This window comes from Amblyomma americanum, chromosome 8, assembly GCF_052857255.1.
Source record: "Amblyomma americanum isolate KBUSLIRL-KWMA chromosome 8, ASM5285725v1, whole genome shotgun sequence".
Classification (NCBI taxonomy): domain Eukaryota; kingdom Metazoa; phylum Arthropoda; class Arachnida; order Ixodida; family Ixodidae; genus Amblyomma; species Amblyomma americanum.
This window is the reverse complement of record NC_135504.1, coordinates 138,122,019-138,130,819: the sequence shown is the minus strand read 5'-3', so window position 1 is coordinate 138,130,819 and position 8,801 is coordinate 138,122,019.

Below are 8,801 nucleotides of genomic sequence, written 5' to 3'. Positions count from 1 at the left end.
CTCCAGGTGTGGGCCATGCTGCTGCAGGAAGCAAACGCCTTGCCATCGATTCCAGGCTTCAGTGCCTACATGTCTCCTTCAATGACAGACCGTCGTGTACAAACTGCAGCTCCCCCGGGAAAGGCGGCGGTGTATGCGGACTCACGTTTTTCGCATATACGCCTTGCTCTCGAAAGCTGGTGCACGTCGTATCAAGAGGTAATGGCAGTGTCTGCGAAACTTACGAAGAGAACCGTTGTGGTCCTTTCATTTTACGTTAGAACAGCCGGTGGTGCTTCCTCCCGCATTAATCTTGGCTGGTTAACAAGTGTCTGTTGGCAGTATCCCGGGTGTCCAATTTTAGTCGGAGGCGACTTTAACGCCCCTCACCAGGATTGGGGGCACTCCACTTCAAGCCCTCCTGGCAGGCGTGTGCGGGACGCCTTCACGGATGCCCAATTTGTGCTTCTCAACCATCCTGGGACAGCAACACGGCCAGTGCGTCAAACTCGCAGTGCTTCCTATGCTCCAGACGACGTGGTGGTCGGGTCCGGGTACTCCCTCCCGGAACATGGATCCAAACTGCTGGGGAAGTGATCATCACCCTATCATAATCGGTCTTCACACCTCAGATTTCCGACATTTACGCTACAAATGTTCTGTGATCAACTGGGATAGCTTCCGCTCCTGTATGGACAATCTCTCCTCAGATTATTCGCCAAGCTTTGTTGAGCGCCAACAGTGCTACAATTACCACCTGGACTGATGTTGGTCGACCGGCACCAGACCTCGGCCTTCTTAACTTGTGGGCGGCACGACGTCCAACCGAGCTGGCTGCTACAAGAGAACCTACTTCGTCGCAGGCACGTATACGATTGCACTATCTTACAGATAAGGCACGCAAATATGAACGCGACCTCACTCGGTGGCAGTGGCATGCATGGTGCCAACATTTTTCTGCAAAATCCTCGAATGCCTCTCTCAGGCGAACATTCCGTACAATGGAACCCGGTCGCTGTTCGACTGACGCAGCGGCAACCGCATGCTTCGCGGCTAACTTGTCGCCAGATGATTTCGCCAAAGAAGCAGCGCGAAAGTTTTTCCCGAAATACGAATCTGTGCCTTCTTCATCAGCTAGTTTAAATATGGCAGGCATCCCAGCGCATGTATATCAAATGCCGTCTGATGTCGACGTAGATGCAAATGTGTGTCCATTGTCTATGCCTGAGTTGCTCGCTGGAATAGATTATGCGACACGGAAAACAGCGCCCGGCACGGGCAATATTCAGTACGAGGTGTACAAGAACCTTAGTAGCGCTGCACTCCCTCAACTACTTGACACCATAAAGAAAGTATTGATGGTGGAGTAGTGCCCGAGAGCTGGAAATCCGCTGTCGTGATTCCTATCCCGAAACCAGGAAAGCCTCCGACGGACCTTGCCAACTTGCGACCTATTTCCTTAACTCCTACGCTGTGCAAGCTGGCGGAGAAAATGCTAGCCACACGATTGTCATGGTGGCTAGAGCAAGGGTGGAAACTTGGGCGAGTCGGTAACGATGATCCATGGTATATGGGGAGCGCAAAAACGGCACACGGGATAAAGAAAGACGAAAAACACAGGCGCGAACAACATAGCGCCTGTGTTGTGTTGTTCGTCTTTCTTTGTCCGTTGTGCCGTTTTTGCGCTCCCCATATACCATGGCTAGAGCAGCACGGTTTTTATCACCTTGCACAATTCGGCTTTCGTCTATATATTGGTACAGAGGACGGGTTGGTTGTCTTATCATCTGCAGTTTTGTCATGTACCCGAAGGCGCAATGTGTGTACTGTTTTAGCAATGGACGTTGAAAAGGCATTTGACAACCTCAGTCATGCAGCCATTCTGAACTCCATTGGCATGCTTCATATCCCTCTGAGTGCGTAGTTTTGTCCAATCATTTTTGGAAGGCAGAAAATTTGCAATACGCATCAGCGGGGGAGCGGTCGGATCGTTTGTACCTCTCTGCGGCGTGCCCAAGGGATCAGTATTGTCGCAGACGTTATTTAATGTTGCTTTTGGCTTGGCGCTTACATGACATCCGTGATATAAAATTTCTCCAGTACGCTGACGATATCATGGCGTGGAGTACTCACCAAGATCTCCGTACTCAGGAGGCTGCCCTTCAATCTTCCTTGGATGTTTCCTGTACTTACGCCTCATCCATCGCACTTCAGCTATCCGTGCATAAAACAACATACACGTCAGTCGCCAACCGCTGGGACGCTGTAAACTTGCTGTAAGTCCAATCCGTCTTTGTCTATCAGGCACCCCACTACAGGAAAGTCCGAGTGTAAAAATCCTCGGCTAAATGATTCACCAATCAGGATCAGCGACTGCATGGCTTTCTCAGGCAAAAGGCAAGCTATTCAGACTTTGGGTTTGATTAGAAGAATTGCCCCTAAAACTGGTGGCGCAGGCTCGTTCGTTGCAGGGCAATTGGTGAGGGCAGTTCTGCAGCCACGTATTGTTTATCAAGCCCAGTTTCAACGTCTTACATGAGCCCAATGGGATCGCCTTGAAGCCGTGAACCGAGAGGCTATGAGGACCATTACGTGCCTTCCTCGCATCACACCGGTCATAGCTTTACAAGAGAATGCGCAGCTCAATACCATTGATGAGCTGGTGTAGCAGCGCCGTGAAGCGTACAGCCTTAAGGCCAGTCTATCGCCCTCCACGCATGTACTGAGGACTTATGCAATGTCACACTCCATTCTTCAGCCGCCAACGCCAGTTCTTCCCCCATGTAAGTTTGTACAGCTCAGGGACAAAAAGCAAAAAGATAATCGCCGGCCAACATCTGCTTATTCGGCATCGTTGCTTCGCCAGAAATTTGAAGAACAAGATGCTTGCCTGCCTGAAGGATGCATTGTTGTCTACGTAGACGCAAGCATACAAGACTGCAAAGCAGCAACGGCTATCTACTGTCCGTGCAGACCTGCCTTGAAGCAAACCTCTTGGTTTCAGCTCATGGAACCTCCTTTGTCCTTTTCTGCTAAGCTCGTTGCAGTTAAAGAAGCACTCTGCTCTGTAGCCGACATAACTGTGCTCCGTGCGGCCCGCGTTGTCATCCGCACTGACGCCCTTTAAGTTGCCCGGTTGCTACGAAGTGTTAGCCGCTGTCCCACGATATATCAGGACATACAGCGGCTCGCGGCACGCATCCCGCAGCCAGTACGTATTGAGTGGGTCCCACGGGATCTGTGGACCTATCAAAGTCAATCATATTTAGCGACCTTCCTCGCGAATACAAACTCATTACCGCCTCGGCTCCTTCATTTGGACAATTTTACCCTCATTTCATCAAGAAAGGAACTCCTCCGGCGCCGCACACGTGGTCTCATCCCTCCGTGTGCGGTAACCCTCCCCCGCGGTCTTACCCGGGCAGAGGAGGCTGCGCTTAGGAGGATCCGGGTCGGGGTTGCCCTCACACTAGCCATCACTCGGAAGTGACCTCAGTACCGAGAATGGTTTCCTCGGCCAGGGTGTCCGATATGTAAACACGAGGACATTGAGGCCGACATTCATCACTTACTGTGGGACTGCCCAGCTCTCAAGCCTACAAAGATCCGGCACCTGATGGTAAAAGGTCTTTCACTAAGCAACCCTGCTTCATACATTGCCTGGGCGCAGGGACCGTACCATCATTCTCTACTGGTCTTTATCAAATCAGCTAACCTTTTTTCATTCATTTAATCTCTACTACATCATTTATCACACCTTCACCCATCATTGATGCCCTTGGGCAATAAATTTCGCTTAAAGAAGCGCACTCTCAAACTCCTTTCGTTTGGATGACTTTGGACTTAACGAAACACACTCAACATTAGCAACAATGGATAGTAATAAAGCTGCCGGTATAGGTGAAATTACAGTACGTATGTTAAAAGAAAATATTGATATTCCGGGTCCAATATTATACCACGTCTTCAATCACAAACTTCAAACCGCCACTTACCCAACGTCGCTAAAAACAACACGAATTGTCGCAATATACAAGGACGGTGATCGCTCAGGCCCTTCTAGTTATCGACCAATATCCGTGCTCAGTGCCATTATTATACTTTCCGAGAAAATTCTTGCGAATCGAATCAATAACTTTACACAGAAATACAACAAAATGTGCCCACAGCAACATGGTTTTCGGTCAAACCATTCACACTCATCAGCGGTGCAGTCTTTAGTTTACTTTACAAACTGATTTAAATGACATCAGACTTGTAGCTGTAGTTTTTCTCGATTTAAAGAGGGCTTTCTATACGGTCGACCATTCCATTATTTTGGAGAAGTTAAATTACTACGGTTTTAGGGAACGGATTTTCGATTTGTTTTCTAGTTACTTGAATGAACGTCATCTTATAATTGTCATAAATAATGTCTCATCGTCACCACAACGTATTCATACAGGCCTGCTTCATGGGTCTGTTTTGGCACCAATGCTTTTTTTTATATACGTTTCCGTCCGTCTAAGTGTATTAAAATTCGGGGAAATGCTGATGTATGCAGATGACACCACTAAAATAATTACAGAAAAGAGCGTGGCGGAAATACAGTCCCAAGCGAACATAGATTGCACAAACGTCTCTAAATGGTTTTAAGCCAACAAGATTACTGTAATTGTCAAGAAAACAAAATATACTATATTTCGCTCCCGTAGAAAACAAGTAGATGCCAACTCTGTAAACATCAGTAATGACAACTCCCTACTAGAGTATACTCCTTGTTTTAACTGTCTTGGCGTAATCTTTGATAGACGCCTGCCCTGGAAAAATCATTTATTAGCAGTGGGGGCGAAGGTGACATCGGGGTGCTATAAACTGCTTCAAGCACGTGACTTTTTTGACACAAGTACATTACGTTTTTTTTATTTCTTCTTTATCCGCAGTCATCTGTCATACCGGCTGGAATCATGGGGATGGATCTACAATAGTTATCTCCAGCCAATCAGAAAATTGCAGAAATGGTAATTACTAATTATAACGCATTCTATGCAGTACCACGCCTGCAACCCATTATTCCACGACATACGGATATTACCCTTCCATTCACAATGCCTCCTAAAAACAGCAACTGTCGTAAACAGTGTCGCAAGAAACACCCACCCTTTCCATACATCTCTCTTCCATACATTTCATTTCAAATATTTATTCCAACATTACACCATACAGATATAATGTCGAGGATGGCAGGCTTGACCGGTCCTGCATCCTGGTGTACACTTGACAGAGCAGCGGTGGCAGTCAGCTCATCAGAACACAAGAAGTGAATAAAGAAAGCCCAAAACAAAACATAGAAACATTCACAAATATGTATGAAGGAGAGACAGAGATAATAAAGAAATAATAAAGACATCATCGCGTAATACCTGAAATGTAGCATTAGGCAACTTTAATCTACCGTCCCCGCACAACGTTTATGGACAACGACGGATCTCTTTCATTGGAGGTCAGACATGGAGTACCATTCCACAAGAAATAAATTACGCTCAAAATTTTCCCCTTACAGGAAAAGAATTCTTTCAGCGCATAAATTAAATATGTTAAAGTACATCTATCTTCTGTTCGCATCCTATTTATAATTGTGATTGAACATGCACGATTTTTTTAATTGATGCGACTGTTCTTTGTTATGCTTTCTTTTGTCATTTGTATTATGTGCACATCACTCTCTCCGCTCTTCCAAGTTTTTTGTGCATGTGACGAAGTTTAGTTTATGGGGTTTAACGTCCAAAAGCAACTCAGGCTATGAGGGACGCCGTAGTGAAGGGCTCCAGAAATTTCTACCACCTGGGGTTCTTTAACGTGCACTGACATCGCACAGCACACGGGCCTCTAGAATTTCACCCCTATGAAATTCGACCGCCGCGGCAGGGATCGAACCCGCGTGTTTCGCGCCAGCAGCCGAGCGCCATAACCACTAAGCCACGGCGGCGGCTGCATGTGACGAAGTGTCTGCATTATAGAATTTCATTTTTTGGACCCATAACTAGCCTACGGCTACGGGTCCAAACGGTGTTGGACCCACTTTTATTGTGTTTTCATGGATAAATAAAGATTTTGAATTTCAATACTAAACTCATACGCCTTTGTATCGATACTGTAGTACTTAACTGCATATTCGCATTTCTTTCTAACCGCATCCACTACGTCACAGCTAACGAGACTGACGCCCTTAAGGTTCCCGTCCAATCACGAGTACCTAAGGGATCCGTCTCGGCTCCAGTGCTTTTTCGCATTTATAATAATCACTTACCCAACTGTATTTCTAGCTCTATTTGTCGTTTCGTTGATGACTGTGTAATCTACCGTAAAATAGCTAATGCTTCCGATGTGACATCACTAGAGTGACACAAATAATATCGCTTTTGGTGCTCTCTTTGGTGGGTAGAACTGAACGCTGCGAAATGCAGAACAATGCGAATTTCCTGCAGTCAATCATCCTGTCCCAGTTACTCTATTAATCATTCTCCACTCGACTCCGTTTCAACTTACAAGTACCTTGGAGTGCACATTACGAATACCCTTTCCTAGAAGATCCATACTAACTACATAACATCCAAAAAACCAATCGCATGCTTAGGTACCTAAAATGTAACTTTTCAGCAGCTCCATCTTGACTGAGAAACAGCTATATACTCATTAAGGCTGCGAACTGGGCGAGTTAGTACTGATTCATATTTGAACAGCGCAATAAAACAACAGAACACAACGAAGAATGGACACCACAAGCGCTGACTCGCAACTAGATTTTTATTCACGTCAAGGGCATCTTAAATACTAAGAACACCAAACGCAAACCAGAGGGCAACAAAATAAAACAAAAGAAAAAAAAAACAAAAGCTAATAATCATGCCCACAACGGTGACAATCGGCACGTGCACAAATCTACACATCTTGGCCGGATAAGTACATCATCTCTTTATCACTTAGTGTGACAGAAGGGTCACTAATGCAACTATCTGATTCCAAGCGGATGTGAAAAGCCTCCGCTATCTCACGCGTTAGGCTGTCATTATGTTTACCTAGGATGACGGTGTTAGAAACCAGAGGGGTGCAAGTGCCTTCCCTCTAGTGCCGGGCAAGGTAACAATGGGTAGATGTACTGAAGGTTTTCAAAGAATGCGCTATGGGACTAAATTTCACGACTGAACTTCCTAAAGAAGAGGTACTTCAATTTCTGGACTTAAGACTGTTCTTGGAAACGCGTCATGTGGGTTGGGAATACTCCCCTCGCTCTACCAAGTCTTTCCTAAATTTTCATTCAGGCCACACAAAATTGGCAAAAATGGCGTTGTTTTTTCTAGCCTGAAATCTGCCTTGGACAAGTCATGTCTTGAAAGAATCAACGAAAGCATTCTGCGTCAAGTTGGCCGATTAAAATCGAGCGGTTACCCCTGTCATGTAATTTCCAATGCGATAAGCTTCTAAGATAGATCAAGAGAGGGGATAGACCAAAACAAGAAAAAAAGAAGTTTGTGGCGGGGTATTGCACACACGGTGTGGGACATGGTTTAAAGAATGTGGCGGCGAGATAGGATGTTGATGTGGCTTTTCAGCGCGAAGGAAACTTAGAGGTATCTGCAGGCAGGTGGAAGCGAAGGCTAAGTCAGCAACCGCGAAGAAAAGGAGGGGGGGGGGGGGCTGTCATACCAATCATGGGGGGGGGGGGGCTGTCATACCAATCATAAGAGCATTCTTTGCCCTGTAATGTCGGTGTTGTCTACAGGATACCGTGCACTTGCAAGGTGACTTATATTGGCCAGACTGGACGTTACGTTAACGCTCGTCTAAGTGAGCACCAGAGGTCCCAAGATAATGGGTCTTGTAACCTTGCCCGTCACTAGAGAGAAGGTACTTGCACCCCTCTGTTTTCTAACACCGTCAACCTAGTTAAACATAATGACAGCCTAACGCGTGAGATACTGGAGGCTTTTCACATCCGCTTGGAATCAGATAGTTGCATTAGTGATCCTTCTATCACACTAAATGACAAAGGGATGATATACTTATCCGGCAAAGTTGTGTAGATTTGTGCTCGTGCCGATTGTCACCGTTGTGGGCATGATGATTAGCTTTTGTGTTTTTTTCTTTTATTTCTTTTGTTTTCCTCTGGTTTGCGTTTGGTGTTCTTAGTATTTAAAATACCTTTGAAATGAATAAAAATCTAGTTGCGAGTCAGCGCTAGTGGTGTTCATTCTTCGTTGTGTTCAGTTGTTTCATTGCGCTGTAAAAATATGAATCAGCTATATAATACCTATGTCCGACGCAGTCTCGAATACGCTTCATCCACATGGAGCCCTGGCCATGCATCACTGAATAAATCCTTGGAGAGTGTAAAAAATCACTCTGCTCATATCACCCTCGATAATTACAACCGCACAGCAAGCGTTACTAACATGAAACAAAGTCTAAATTTGCCCCTCTCGCTCTACGTCGTATCATTTCTCGTAATTGCATCTTATATAAGGTTTATCATCATAACGACCAACTGAGATCTTGCGTGATCATAGATGCCGCCCATGTATCAGCACGTGTCGATCATCTCTACAAAGTCGACATACCTCGCCAAAACACCATGACGTATGCACATTTATTTCCACCAAAAACATCCCGTGACTGTAGCCACCTACCTGCAGCCCTGGTCGCTATCACCGACAACCACCACTTTCGTTCTTCACCTACACACGTAATTTGAGTTCTTTTTTTCGTTACTCACGCTTCGCTTTTAGCGTGTTCTGTATGACTGTTCCTTCATTTTTTTATACGTTGATGCACCCGCCCCCCCG